Raw genomic sequence first — 16,360 nt, 5'->3', positions numbered from 1 at the left:
AGAGAAGGTTTCAGCACTCCAAGACTGATGCTGCCTACAGTACTGTACCTGGAGGGCAGTCAGTTCACCTTGCATGCTCCTCCACTCACATTTATAATAGCCAGTATGGACCATATTCAGTTTTGGAGGGTTCCCACAGGAGTGTCCTTGTGAGTTTGGGGCTGTCCTGAAAGTTGGCAGTCCTCTAAGTCCCAACAGTAGAGCTGGTGCAGGGTTGGGAGGAGGAGAGGCTATCCCACGAACCATCCATCTGGATGCAGGAGGAATCAATGCCTTTCAACCCCTAGGTGTTAGGGTGACAAGCTCTCACAAATGCAGCAGATGGGTATCTGGTAGAGAGTCTTTAGTAGGCTGGCTGAGTGCCTGACAAACCACAGGGAGAAAATCACAGTATTAAAAGAAGCCCCACACAGAAATGCACTGAAATATTGCCAGCAAAACATCCAACCAGCTCCCAAAAGGGCTTCCTGCACAGCGGAAGTCAAACCTGCTGTCTCTCGCTTTCGCTTCCTTCCCTTTTTCCCAACTCTGATGCCATGAAAAGGCCTTGGTGAGCAGCTCACCAAAGCAGCTGTCTCCCACCTTGTCTCTTCTCATGTTCTCCTAGCACCTGAGGGACAGAACAAGCAGCATCCAGGTTCTACATGGGCCATGTCTGGAAGTTTTTAAAAAAAGGAAGAGAGAGAGATTTCAGCAGAACATATCTGTTAATCAGCTTTTTCACCTAATTAGCTGTGGAAAAGTCACCAGATGGACACAGATTTTAATGATGGCTTCATTCAGAGTCTTGGAAGAGTGGGTTGGATATAAGAGATAATTATCTTGACTTTTAGATGTAAAAAGCTTCTATTTTATTCTGGTTTTTCTTTTTTTTTTCCCTAGTTCATTTTTAATGAAAGAGAGGAACAGTGAAATTCAAAACATCAAATAAAAAAGGAAGGTTGACAATCTATCGTTTAATCTCTGCTTAGTGCCAGCCTGGAGTGACATTTCTAAGGATTGGTTTGATAGGAAGCTTGTTTGTTCATAAATTGCCACAAAATGGCATTCTGGGTTTAGCCAGGGACTTTGCCCCTCCCCCTGTGAGCTGGGAGGAAAGTTAAAGTGATCTGATTACATGCTACAGGGGGTAGAGGTGTGTTTTCATGACACGGAAAGAAATACGGATAGGAAATGCCTCTTTCACAGCCATTCTCTTTCCTACCCTTCACAACCTCTGCTTGTATACTATGTCCAATAAAGGGCACCAAGATGAGACCATGAAAGCATAGCCACCGGTGTATACCTGCCCCAAATATTGATAAAGACCTCAGGGGTTCTAATGGGACCCTCCTTTAGCACAGAGAGCAGAGCCTGTGTCTGCAGAGCAAGAGAGCTGTTACTGCCGGTGAACCGGTGAGGGAGGATGGAGCAGAACGCAACCAGAAGAGCTGGATAAGGTTGCCAGAGGATCCCTCCTCATCACGGGTGCAGTCAACAAAGTTCACTTCCATGTGTGCCATCTGGCTCCTGCAACCTGTTTCCGTCTGGCTGGGGGTAGGAGAAAATCCATGAGCACCGAGCAGCTCTGGGCACGAGAGGCAGGTTTGCAGAAGGTTTTCAGGAGCTGGGTTTAAAGAAAAGTGAGTTTTACCAAATCAGCACCAGCACAGTGAACACGTGTGCTTTAAACGAATGTTGTGCAAAGGTCTGGGGTATGCTCAGAGGTAACACATGGAGCGTGCCTGTAGTCATATTTATCTGGGTTCAGTCAGAGTCTTGCAGCTGATGGCTGGAAGTGTATTTCGATGAAAACCTTATTAGCAGCATGGGCACTTAGGCCTGAAAAGGCTGGATGCTCATACATGTCTCAGGGAAAAGCCTTCTCTGACCTTTGATACGTTTTTTTGAGGGGAATATGTTCCCTTGCCAGCAAGTCCCTCTCGTCTCCACCAGTGCTCCATAACAATCTGATGGAAAAGTAGGAGTGCAAACAAGAATCAAAACTTATCAAATTCCCACATTTCTTTTGAAATCCCTTTGATGGCTGAGAATTTGCAGTATATGGCTATCAAATTTAGCTATTGTCATTCAAATTGAGTGCAGTCTCTAGGGACAAGTTTTGCTATCTAGTATCACAGCAAAGAGCCTGATAGTAGCACACACTGATGGAAATGCAATATATATAAAAGAATAGAGAAACAAAAGACAAAAAGCCTGTAGTTTCTGAGAACTTGTACAGGCAGCTGGATAAGTGGATCATGTTATTTGTAATTGAAATAACTGAGACCTCTGAAGTCCATAAAATGAGGAAATCACTTGAGAATGACATTGTTCGAGAGGCTTTAGCATTCACTCCGACTGGGTACCCCACAGGACCAGCCTTTCACACAGTGCTCCAGCCCTCTCTGTGCAGCTGATGTGCAGACGAGCAGAAGAAAGTCCCCAGAAATAGAAGTTATTGGGAAATTCAAAGGAGGCCACTCAGAGCTCTTGCAATGCCTCCCTCTCCTATTACATTTTCAGTAAAGAAGGAAAGGATGAATGGGAAAAGCTTTATTATTATTGTTACCATTTTTGTTGTTACCATTATTTTACTACCATTTTCCCAAGTTACCAGCAGTCTTGTGTGGAATGTGGGTATCTGAAATATTCAGGTCTAAACTCTTTACCCAAGACTTTGCATTAACTTCAGCTGAGAGTCTTCCAGCCTGAGAGGAAAGGGTTTGGGACAAAACCCTGTGTCCATAGGAAAAACCGGCACAACCCCTTAACTCAGTGAGCTGCTCATGAATCACAAGAGAGGTGCTGGACCAGTTGTAGCTGTACCTCTATAGATAGTTAGATGTAGATATGGACATATGCACATACACTTGTGTATAAAGCTGTTTTATGGATGGTGGAAGGTACTATCATTGCTTTAAAATTGTAGAAGAAAACTAGGATAAGAAAACAACCACCCTGTAACCAAAAGAAATTTCAGGGTGTAATTAGGGATGCAGAGTAGAATCAGCAAGTCTGGAGGTAAACAAGGCCCCTTGGGCTTGTGCAACTCCTCCTATAAGAAGTGCTATGTTGGACATGGACCCTCACAAGCTGGTAGCCTTGGTGTGCCTCTCAGCAGAAAGTTGTCCCTTTCACTACAGTAGTGTTTTCTGGTGGTTTACCGAGGACCTTAACGCTAGGTCAGACACCATTTCCAAAACCGTCAAGTTGTTTGGGCATTGTGATATGACTAGCTTTTTCATTCTAGTTTTCCTAGTAGCTTTACTGAAGTGTGAAGCTGCTTTCTGCATTTCAGACAGAAGTAAGTGTGGTATTCATCATTTTGAGCTGCTGGTATTGAACAGCTGCCTTTGCTTTCAGAGCACCCTGAAATTTCAGCTTCTTTGTGTGTTTAACTAGCTGATTAAAAGTAGGTAGAAAAGTCTCTGTGTTGCAAAGCTCATTCAATATTTGGAGAGAATCTTAAAGAGAAAAAAATGCCTAATATGGAACTTCTATGGCTTCAATCTTTAAAAAAAGCAAACACTCAGAGATTAGTGTGGGGTCTTTTCTGTTAAGCACCGAGCATTGTCTGGACGAATTCCTTGAATGACCAATACAGCCAGAGGAACTGGGCATGCTGGCAGCTTCCCTAGCAGTGCTCAGACTAGCAGGATCTGATCACACATTAGAAATGCCATGGTCAGGCCAGGATGACCAAGCTGTCATGAGGTTACAGCTATATCATTAGTGATGTCGCTTAGAGTGGGTGATGACCCAAGTATTTTCTTGTTTTAGCTGTGCTTTAATAATGCTCTTTTTTCGCCTCCATCCCCTATTTATTTACATGGAGTGAGGCCATCGGTGTGACAAGCTGAGTTAACGAGACAGTTCATCATTTCCTCTCTCTGTAATTTTAATTCAGCAGATTGCTACCTTGCATCTGTATGTGTGTTGGTGCATCTCACACTCTTCTGACACATCACCTTTCCAGGGCTATCATTTTTCATCTAAGATTATGGACAGGCATTTGGAAAGTGGCCTCGACCAATGAGGCGAGGAGAAGTCGGTTCATTTTTATGAACCAAGGGGTAGAGTGATCCATAAAATAGATGTCAGATTAGAACCAGTGCTTCACTTTAAGAAAGCCATCAATTAATGGGCTCCACAGGTCTGGCTTTAATAGAGCAGAAGATTTACCAGCCTTTAAAAGCTTAATACCAACACCGTGCATTGGGTGAAATCGTTTGTCAGTGGCTAACAGCTTCCTGACTTCCCTAGTCCCTTGCAAATGGCAACAGTCATAGATATAGAGATTGACCATGGCGTGCTGCTCCTTGCTAAAGAGTTTCTTCACCTTTTCCATGGATGGAGCATGAGTCGAGGATAGGGTGCATTTTCAGTAGGGAATATGAAGAACTAAAAGAGGCACAGATATGAATCTCTCTCTGCAGCTCTGGTTGGTTCTCACTGAGCAGGAATACGCTCCAATGAGCTCCAATGAGCATCAGTAGTATGATGAGCAACAGGTAATTTGGCTTTGTCAAGTGCTTCCTCCTCTTCCTGTTCTTCAGAAGTCTTTTCATCCTGGTTACCTGCTGTTGGTCTTAACAGCCTAAGTTGACAGACAAACATCATCCTTAGCACAGAACTATCATCTCATGTCAGGCATGGAAACGTAACTGATGGTCCAGAACTACTGGGTTTTCCTCTGTGAACCCTATAAAACCTGATAGGAAGGGTGTTGGAAACCATCATTTCTTGTCTCCAGGTAGATCCTTCAACTGCCCATTGACTGTGACTTGTCATTAGGGAAAGGAGTTATGCCCAGGTGGCACAGGAGTTATCCAAGTTTATACAAAGAATCTTTTTTCTTGGGTGTATTCAACACTAAGAATGACTTCTAGTGAGTCCATGAACTTGTCTTCAATATCACCATGACACAAAGTACACTGAGCTTAAAAATTTACATATGTTCTCTAATCTTCGTAAACAAAGGGATTTGCCATGCAAGATTATCTTAAGAGCATTGTTAAATTACTACTTATTCCTTAACTCTGTTATGTTTGGGGAAAGGCATGACTATGTGGTTTCTTACATAATATTATTCCAACATAAGAATGAAAAGAACTTTTTTTTTTAAAAAAAAACAAACAAGAAAATGGAATGTAAATAAAGGAGAAAAGCAAAATATTTGGACTTCTGAAATTCCTCCAGGGTTGTTTTATGTGTTTTAGAATGGATTGTATTTGTTCTGCAAAATTTCCCTTGCAAACAAGAAAAAAAAAGGAGAATTTTCAAGGATCTGAGGCTGTGTAAGACTTTGAGCAAAGAAAATCATAGTCATAAAAACCTTGTCTGTGTTTTGCAGCGACACACATCTGGAAAGACCCTTTCTTGGTGCTTTCCTTTCCTCTCACTGTCGTAACACCATACCAACTGTCGAAGAAAAGGTCAAATATGAATTCAGACCACAGCAAATGGTTATTCAAGCAAATCTCTATCTGAGGTCACTCAAAGCCCAAGTTTATAACGTTACTGAATGAAAGATAATGAAGGGTGTTACCGTAGCAAATGATGTTTGTTTGCAGCAGATTCTAAAAAACTTACCCAAGTCGTCTTGTGTAGCAAGATGATGTTTCAGCGCAGAGAGAGGAGAAGCTTGAGGTATTGCTGCATCAGTCCTTTGACCCAGGAGAGATCTTTTGGGAAGAACCATAATGGAGAAGAATCTTGTTGAATTTCATATCTATGTTTGTGTAAGCCCCACTGATGGAAATGAGAATGATGGCTCCTCCCTAGAGGACTTCAGAGCAGCATATCATGTTCGACATTGTGTTCCTCAAAGAACTGTAGAAATCAGTATTGTAATCTAATGAATTTGAGCAGATGTCTCCTGAAGGGGTAAATTACCATACAGAATGTGTTCTTTTATTATAAAGCTGTAATTTTATTTCACTGTTCTACTAATGATGTACAGTGAGCCGTGACTGGGGGAGCCCCAAGAAACATAATGATCATTGTTTATCATAGCAATATTTAATGTATTTCATTAATACAGAAATTTTTTCACTGAGGACAGTGGAAATTCTGTTGTAGGGCAGGATAAAAAGAAGCCTTATCTATGACATGTGCTATGCTAAAATACACGCCCTTAATTTCTTCTTGCTTTTTCAAACCCAATCTCAATTCAAATGGTTGGTTGATCTCCTCAGTAGACAAAGAGGACTCTGAAATGTCAGAAAGGGTTTGCTTTAAATGACCAGAATATAACATCCTAAAGCACAAGTGGAAGTGAGACATACTTTTTGAGGACCTGGTGGCAAGAAAACTTTCAGTGAAGTTAGTGGGCCAGTGGAGAGGGTTTGACGCTGAAGGATAAGGATGCCTTTCAGCGCTGCCTGGTGGCACTGACCTGCAGTGGTCCTGCCTTTTGACTTCATCTCTTGGTGAGTGAATTGCTCCCAGGGAAGCTCACTCAGTGCCATGCTTTGCAGGAATGAGAATGCTCTTGAATGATAGCTCTCTCCACTGTTCTCCATATTGTTTCACAAAGCTCTGCTCACACTGAAACTCCCAAGGCCAATCCTACACGCTGGTGACTGCTGGTGAGAAATGAAATCTGTGATGAAAAAGAGGCAATGGATGGGGCCAACTTGGTCAGGCCACCAACCCTGCAGGTCAGATCTTCCTTATAGCATCTCCAGCTCTGCTCTGGCAGTTGTGCCATAGCAGAGGTCCTGCTGTAACAGATCTCCTGCAGCTGTGGCAACACCATTGTCAGCCTTTCCAGGCCCCTCCGTCTGTCCACATGTTCTTCCCCTTCCCCGTGAACAGCAGAGAGTTTGGATTAAGAATTGCTGGGATGGGAGGATATTCAGTTTGCAGGAAGGGAATGCTGGGTGGGTTGGTAGTAGCCTATTTATTCCTTTGGGAGGAATGACAGGACTGCAGGAAAAGGGGTGGCATCAGCAGGCTGTGCCCACCACAATGCAGCAGAAGGAAGGAATCACACTGGCATGTCACAAGAAGCAGTGGTGCTGGAGTGGAGTTAGTTAGCAAGCACTGTTAATAATGACAGCCACCTGTTTCATTAGACATGGTTTCAAACAGAAAGGATGTGGTATGCAAATTACCACGCAAAGCAGGCTGGTGAAGACCATATAGGGGCAGGGAGTTGCCAAAGGCTCTGATAGCAGCTGAGGCAACAGATGTGTTGCACCAAAGAGTGCCAGGAAGGGAACAAATGGCCATGGCTACACTTTCCCCTGGGCAAAGTGAAACAGTGAAATTGCCATTTGGCAATATTTCGTTCAGGTCTTTATATGGGTAGTTGACCTTGATTTGCAAGGCTGATACATTAGGTGCCCTCCAGTTGGCACCTGCCGTATTAACCAGCACCTAAAGACATGTCAGCATGAAACCCAGACATAAAATTTTATCCCAGTCTAACTCATCGAAGGGACAGGAACTTATGGTGCACTAACATGTTACTTGCATAAATTGCATCTCATTGCTTTTTATAGCTTACTTATATGCTATAAATTTTATAAGAAGAGAAAGAAAGGGAGCTAAATAAGATTGAATAAATGCAGAAAGAGAAGTTCCTTTTCCTTCTAGCTGTACCAGAAGACCAGTTGCTTCCCTTTGTCTGGATGTGTGAGCAGTAAGGATGAGCAGTGGATGAATTTCAAAAAATTCAAAGCCTTGGCTTGATTCACATGTGGCACCCTCAGCCGTATTGGCCAAGAAAACATGCAGAAGCCAGCCTGGCTGAATATCATATGCCCCTGGAGCTCAGCTCTTAGTGAATGTGAACCGACTGTTGAAGGAATTTAGGATGATACTTGACTGAACTTCTGCCAAGATTTGTCAAAGGCTGAGATTTGAAGAAGGATAGCCTTTTGAGATTAAGAATAGCTAGACTGTGTTTCTGGCTCTGCCTCACACTCCTGGGGTGACCCTGGGCAAGGCATTTAATCATGCAAAAAGGAATACCAGCTGTATCCTTACTTTACAGGGCTGCAGGGGTGTTGAAAGGACAGATTAATTAAAGTTTAGGAGAGGCTTGAATGGAACAATGACAAGCCCTACATAAATATCTTGTTGCTAGAGCTAATGGGAAATGCAAGCTGCAGCCCTGTGTGAATTTCTGACATTGTAACATTTGGTTTTGAGCAGGTTGGTGCAAAACTGACAACTCTGGCAAAATAAAAAGTTTAATAATTTCTATTAGGAAATATCAGTATGTTTCATTTTTGTTTATTTCAGGTACTTTCTGGCTTTTTGAGCTCCTTTTCCCAAGATAATCTATCATACCAGGGCTCTTAGGGTGCATTGTGGCACTATAGTCAGAGCAGAAACTCTATCTCATCCTGACAGAGGCAATTTGGCTACATATCTCTGTGGTAATATGCAAAGCTCCTGAACACCATCTTTTCCAAATCACTACAGAAGTTCAGGCAAGAATCTGCTGCTTGTGAGATCAATCTAAAATTTAGATTCGATTCAGCAGATCACAATATTTGATTTGAGGTCCACCACCCTATCTCCTACAGGTTTTTCATTCTAAGTTTCCCATCTCAGTAAAATCAATGTATATTAAAGGATGGAGTTCTTGGAAACCATATGTGGCTGCTACAAGAACACACTGATGTCATATTGCTTGCTGGCAGTATATGGCATATAGTGACTACTTCCACTTTCCAATTCATGCTAAAGCCCTTTATGCTGTTCTATTGGTACATTAGAGTAGAAAGCCATAGAATTCGTTATGAACCTAAGCTGATTTATAATATCACATAAAAGGTGAAATAGGAGGGGTTTTCTGCTTTCATTATAAATCAGGCAAAAATTGTTAATTCAGCCAAGTATTCCACCAGCTCTGTAAATAAATCCAAATCCCTCAATATAAAATGAAATGGATAGGTTGTTAATCCATTAGAAATAAAATAATTGTCAGGTTTTTTTTGTATCCCTGACAGAAGTTTGAGGTTTGATAGATGCATAAGAATAATATTGTAGGAACTATTTTGTTCATCTGTGTGTAAGTTGGTCGGGGAAAATGTGGTTAAAAAGAATGTGCAGAGAAAAATAAGGGAGATTTGTGGGAAGATCAGGAAAGCGATGTTTCACGTGGAAAAAAAAAATGGATATTGTTCTACATTTGACAGTGACTTCCAAATAACTTTTAACTTTGCCATGATAAAATTACTCAATTTCCCCCCAAAATAAAAATTCAAATCCTTTTTGAACGTAATTTACTATCCCATAAAAAAACCCCCCAACTAACAAAATCACATTATTAAGATTTTCTTGGGAAAAAAATGATTTTTTTATGGACTGTCATCAAAATGCATAATTTCAGGGGAAATATGAACAGGAGAAATCAAAGAACTGAGTATTTTGAGTGAAGTAAGAGGAACTTTATGAGAATTTTTCTGCAGTTTCTCTGAATCCTCGTGATCTATCCATTTGATTGTCCAACCTTCCTGAGTTTCCCATAACACAGCAGCAGGTTTTGGAGCTGGCATGTGTATTAAGCTAACCTCTGCCACATATTCTGGCAGAAAAGGTGTTCTCTGTGGAAGAGTGTGCTAAACTTTGTATGTACCACCTGCATTGCCACCACTTGTGCTCTTGAAAAGGGTTGGACAGAGTTGTGCACGTATCAGAATTGGCAACGTTCCCAGAGCAGGAACAAATCTGTCCTTATGCGATTTTGTGTTGTTTGATGATTTTATCGTGCCTGCATGAACATCACCACCCGCACGTATATTAAAGGTAGTTTTCAATGGTCTCTCTTCCCCTTGACTCTCCTCTAAGACCCACTGTTAGCATGCCAGGCACGTGAAGGCATATTTGAGCACTGCTGAATGGGTGCAGAAGTATGCATTGCTCGGGGAAGGATGGCCTATGGGTGATGGGGATGGCAGAACAAAGCTGCGTGGCTGATCCGTGTGAGACATGCTCTCGCTTCAGTTGAGGCTTTTAGATCAGAAAGGGCAAACAAGCCTCTTTTCTTTGGAGGTGATGGTGAAATTCACAATGACTTTAATGGGACTGAATTTTCACCCTGCAAATGTTTTAGAGGTTACAATCTCTTCCTGGATATGTCCTTTTTTTTCACTAAAACTCTTAAGCCAGATTCCTCCTGGGAGGCCTCCAGCTCCTACATTAGGCTCTTTCTTAGTTGTAAGATCCGAATCCTGCTTCTGACCCAAGACAGTATCTCATTTTTCAGCTGAAGATAGAGGGAAGCCTTCCTCTCCCTGTATGAAGGGATGCAGGAATCCCTTCCTGGTCTCTGTGAAACTGTGCTGCTCCCAAGACAAGAGACACCAGCCTCATTTACAGGCTCCAAATGATAAGGTGAATCAATAGAAATCACAGCAGTGTTTTGTTTTCTGTGCCAACAGGCCAGATCCCACAACAAACTCCCAGGGTGGTGGGAATAATATTTGATCGCCCTCCACTCCCAGCAATGAGAGGATTCATCTGGACATCTGGCAACCCTGCTGCACAGGCATAGCACCTTCCACCAACTGGAAGACAGGAGCAAGGCGAGAGACTGTGCTCCCACCATGCCTGTCCCAAGAGCGATTTCGGTGCTCCCGATGGTTATCACATCTGCTCCTTCCACTTCTCCACTTCTACCCAGCTTCCCCCTTCCCTGATCAAAATTGTCGGGAGAGGGGAGGGAAGGTGCTTGAAAATTCCCTTTGAAATCTTGCCTGTGAGGCACGGATTTATCAAAGCAATGAAGTTGTGTGTGTGCACACCAGCCCTGCCATCACATCAAAGAGGAGAACAAGAAGGAGTTTCAAAGGCGTGCCCTTGTTCCCCCTTCCCTATTTCTATGTGCGTATGCATGCGTGCACACACATGCACACACATATTTTCTTTCCTTTAGAAATTACTGGGCTTCTGCCGGCCCTGCTCATTAAACTCTGTGCTGATGGGAGGAGATGCACAATCCCTCACCACAGTTGCAGCATTCTGGGGGTTAACCAGGTAAAGCACTGCACCGATTCCTGCCATCAACCCAGAGACTAACAAGACAGACAGATGCAGCATGAACCATTGGCTCAGAAATGACCCCTAAAAAGGGCAGGATTACCCACAAAAGCACGTCAGCTCCTTGGCCAAAAGACAAGAGAGTGTTGTCTTTAGTATGTGTGACAGCTGATAAAACAGCCTTTCCCATGTGTTCAATAAAAGCAACAGGCTCAGAGCCCCTTTCAACACCTTTATCCTGGCTGTCAGTTATGAAGCCTCCTGATACCGATAAGACACAAGTCAGGACAAATATTGCCCTGTTTTTTGAGGGGTGAAATAGTGGCGTATGCAGTGAAGTGACTCGAAGCCAGAGTGACAGGACAAACAGTGCAGAGCTGGGAGCAGGGCTCCAGCAGGTATTCACAGAGGGAACCTGAGTTTCAGGGTCAGAGAGACAGAGAGATGCCTGGCCTGATTTATGGCTCTGAGCCTCTACATGGCTGGGATGAGGTGGATGCTGGGCTCAGCCCTGTTTTGGGGTGATTTGGTCCCATTCTGCATCTGCCTGCGTTCACAGTGGGTGACAGACAGACAGTGTGACTCCTGACCAACGTGGCAGTCAGTGATACCAACAATAGGAAGTGGCAGAGGCCATATTTCAAATATTAATGCCATGGTACCATTCCTGATGATATTCTGCCTCTGGCAGCCTCCCTCCCTCCTCTCAGACCTAGGGCAGTGCTACATCCATCCCCACACTGCTCCAGCAGTGGCGAGGGAACGTGGGAAGAAAGCCATGGTCCTCCTCAGCCTTCTGCCTGAACACTCCTTCTCCGCAGGAGCAAAGTGTCGGTGCAGAGGTGCTGGACATAAGTGATGAATGGCAGGTGTGCTGGAAGGGAAAGGGGTCTGATAACCCCTTGGAGGGAGTCTTCTCTGTCCTACCCCAAACTGGGCTCTGCACCACCTGCTGATCCTCCAACTCAAAAGCATCAGGCTACTTAGTGCTGGTATTGCAAAAGACTGAAGTAATACCAGTGTGTTTAGGGCTGCAATATCAGCCTATGTGGCTGTGCTGAGCTAGCTTCACCCAGCAGGGAAAGCCAAACACCTAGCTGATAGCTGTGAAGCTGCAGCAGAGCAAACTGCCCTGGCCACCTGGTGCCCAGGGTGTTTACCCAGGAGCTCCGGCCAGTGCTGATGAGTGTCTCATATCCAAACATGAGCTGAGAGGTTAACTTCAGGGCGGGTATTACTGGAAGCTGCAATCACAGCCCTAATTGCAGGGGAATGTACCCACAGAGAGGTGGTACGCAAATCCTTAGAAAGATATTCTCTACCCTGGAGAGCTCTGTCTCACTATAGAACAAAGACAAAGTGCACTTCATTAAATGGGGCACTCAGCCTCTGAGCTGGTCACACAAGGTCACAGAAGAGGTATGTGACAAGGTAGCAATCCAAAACTCCCTTCCATGAGCCTTGACCACAACTTCCTTGATGATTTCTTTGATAATTTACTATCCCACTAGAAGAACTACAAGTTCACCTTCCTCCTGTTTTCCTACAGCTGGGTACTTGCTGTGTCTGGAGTTTTTCACCATGGTTGCCTGGGAAAGCACTGGTTTAAACTGTCTCTGCCCTGGGAGTGATGCTTGTCTCATCCTGAACAGGTTTGGAAACACTGCGCTGAGAACCTCCTGCATTGCTCTGTCCCAGAGGCCCCACTGTGTGAGACTTACCAGAGACAACTCTGTCTTCCATCCAGAGTATCTCCTGCTGAGGGCACAAGGAGGAATAGATGGCTACCACATGTCCTGTGTTCTGACTTTGAAGACTTCTCCCTGCCACAGCAAATTTTAGCACTTCCCTGGGCAAATGGATACTGCCTAGGGTGACTCAGATGTTCACATATCCCTTGCCCCAGCTTTCTGTACTGAAGCAAAAATAAAATACCTTTGGTAACTCCTTCACTACAACTCTGAAAGACCTAAATAAAGAGCGAGCATGTTGAATTTTGGTGGGTGGTAAAGTCTAGAGGGCCATAATGCAAGGTCTACTGGAATTGTACCCGATGATGATTTTTTCCTGCTAGCGTACTATACTCCTTCATGGATGATGACTGGTGCATCCACAGATGTCTAGACATAGCAAGGCTGAAAAGCAGCAGCCAGTGGGGCTACTGCTGTCGCTGCCAGATGACAGCAGCCAGGATCTTCCTTGGCTCTGCCCTGTGGCCTCTTGGTGAACCTGCTAGCTTTGTTCTTCAGTTTCTTCAAAGTTTTTCACCTAGTTAACTGGCCTCGGTGAAGGGGCTCTGCAACTAGTTTAATGGAGAAAAGAACTCTGTGTGTTAACCTGCACAGCATTTGTGTGGCAGTAGGGTAAATGAGTAACATTTATCTGGGGCAGCACTGGGCTTCAGTTCACAGAGGTAGTTTTCTCTCCACTATGCATAATGCTCACAGAAATTTACTGGTAGGTCCTCAAGAGACTCTGAGCATCTTAACAAAATCAGAGGCCTCTTTTTATAAATGTGTTTTTATTTTTATATGTGTGAGTGAATTTCTGGCTTGTGAAAGTGAAGACCTTCTCTTCAAAGTTCGTGTACACGCTCACTAAAGCACAAAACTGCAGTTTCGTTCCCCTTAGGAATGAAAGGCTCACACTCCTGCCTTTCCTGTCCTTCATCACTCACCACCACCTCTGAAACTCCGCTGAGGAACGTCGGTCCTGATCTCTGGCCTTTCTGCTAATGCTTTCCTGGGACTGTCCCCTCTACTGTGCTTAGTCTTGCCACACTGCAGGGCTCTGTTCTGCTGTGAGTCATACTGAAGGCACCAGCTGGGTTCCTGAACTGGGTCCAGTTCAGAGCCATCCCTTTGTACACAGAAAAGATTTTCATCCTTGAATAAATGAAGGAAGACCTGGCTCAGTGTGGGTAGGGACTGAGGAAGGCTTCACAGAGTGGGAATAAGGAGAGGGTCAGGATGAGAGTCTCGAGTACCAGTTCAGTAGCATAAGTAGATGTTTCCCTTTAGGACCCTTTAGAGCTTTCAGTCTCTCCAGGGTTCATCATCATGTCTTACTCAGTTTCTGCCATGGCCATTATCTTCGAAAGACACACCTATCTGAAAACTCTCCGCTTCTCTTCAGTCTTTCTGGGCATGGGCATCCTCCCTTAAACTTCAAGCACCTCTCCTCAGACCTCCGTTTCCTAACTAAGATCATTTATTGATAGCCTCTTTCTGTTCTTTTTTCTTTTTCTCTTTTGGCTCCATGGCTCATCAATTAACTGGAAAGGGTATTGATCAGTAATTGTGTCAAGTTTCCCAAAGCTTTCTGGGAAACGCTGCTGCTGCTGCTGCTGCTTCAGATGATTGCATATGCTCTGTCTTTGATTCACAGAGCACAGCTAGGGAGAATTCTCACTCAATGTGACTTAAACGAGCAATGAGCTCACAATTTACCCTTAGGAGGGTATTATTTGCAGCTCTTGCTGGATGGGTGTTTGACATTAGAAAGAAAACATAAGAAGCCAGAACCTAACAATTAATTCCCACTGAGCCAAATGGAAACTTTAAATTGGGGGTCTATGGCAGCCTGACATATGTTAGCTTATAGCATTAGGCTACCTGGCTGGAAGGATATTTGTGTCTGGCAAACTAAACTTACAGTAGTAACATGATTTGTACCACAGTCTGATTTCACCCTCCTCCTTCTAAAGGCTCAGTAAATTAAGTTCATGTTGGTGGCACTCTGTATTCTGAAACTTCTGTTGTAATCCCTATTGGCTCTCCCAGTAGTAGAGCAGCTCCTGAATTTGGAAATTATTTGCTTACAGAGATCAGCTATTGATTAATAAGGGATTCTTTTCTGGGTCTTCATCTGCTTTTCTACATGATGGATAATTCTGCCCTAGCAAGCATGTAATTCCCAAACCTGGGACTGGGAAGATGGTGTTGGCCTGTTCAATGTGTACATGTGCAGGTGTCCACTTCCTTTCCCATGCTGAACCCCTATTGACTGCATTTGAGGAGAAAACAACATGACATTGCCTTTGCTTCTAGGATGATTTACGTGGCCTTACAGCCAACAATACATCTTTGGCCTGAAAGATGTAGTATTCATCTCACTGACAAATGCCAGTGTATGTTTCAAAGCAGTTAAGGGTGGGTGGGTAACAGAGATGGCACCACTGACTGATCAGCAAATAGCCTGAGAAGAGCTGCTTTATATATATCTGAGTATGGTAGATATTTCACCAGTGATTCACTTGCATTATACAATGATCAGCTCCCTCTTGCTTGCTACTATGTCAAGAAGTTCAGCTACTGGGCTGGGTGCTGCACTGAGCTCCTCAGCGGTGCTCCAGGGAGGGCTGGGCTGCCCAGACAACTACGGGAGGTCTGGGACATTGAGGAGTCTTGATGGCTAGTCAATATGAATGTCCATTCCCCTGGACAGTCTGAAGTTCCTGCTGTCTCTGGCTGGTGGGTGATGTGATGCTGCAGAAGAGGGCTAAGAAGAAGAGGCAATTTTTGGGGTGCCAGTATTTTGGCAGATAGAAGAGGAATTGCTCTGTGTGATCCTGCATACGGAGAGAGCTTCTTGAAGTCTCACCTCACCTGTGTCCCTTGCTAAACATCCTTGAGTTTCCCCAAAGCTGATCAGAAATTAGTGAGAGAAATTGTTCCTACTGGCTTAGGATGAGACTTTGCCTCACAGTCCTATGTCTAAGACCAAGCTTTTTGCTCTCCAAGAAGCCACTTTAGCAAGAGGGACTGTTCAAACTACTCAGACTCTGGTCTTTAGCCCCTTACATAAAACTCCAAGGGAGCATTTGCTTGGAGTAAACTGCTGTCACCCCTTGTGTGATGTTTCCACCCTGAAGGGTAAGAAAGAAGAAAATGAAAGGTCTGCAGGAGGGGTTGAAAGGGTTTGGGGGGTCTCATCCACAGTGAAAACAGACAGGCTGATGTGAGACCTGCATATTTTGCTCACACTATCCCAAACTAGCTCTCCGTTCTCCTGTGTTTCTGGTATTGCCTCCTAGGGCTGTTCAAGGGAATGTGAGTCTTTGCTCAAGTCAAGGCCTAATTTCATACTTTAATGGGAGTAATAAAAAGCTTGTCAGATCAAGATTGTTTTCATAACACCCCCTGCAAGCATATGTCCAGCACACATGCAGACATACGCAAACACAAAGCCTTTCTCATTATCTCCAGCTTTGTACTATCCAGCTTCCACCATTGTTTTTTTCTCACTGTTTGTACATTGACCTGTCTTCAAAGCAGCATCCCTGCATGTGTTCTATTTCTCACAGTAACCGTTGTACATGTACCCACACAGATTATGCACGCACCAGATCTTCACAATTCCCTTGTGCTTGGCATAAGTT

Source organism: Opisthocomus hoazin, chromosome 11 (genome assembly GCF_030867145.1).
Source record: "Opisthocomus hoazin isolate bOpiHoa1 chromosome 11, bOpiHoa1.hap1, whole genome shotgun sequence".
Lineage (NCBI taxonomy): Eukaryota > Metazoa > Chordata > Aves > Opisthocomiformes > Opisthocomidae > Opisthocomus > Opisthocomus hoazin.
The sequence above is the reverse complement of the archived record's forward strand: the minus strand, read 5'-3'. Positions refer to the sequence as shown.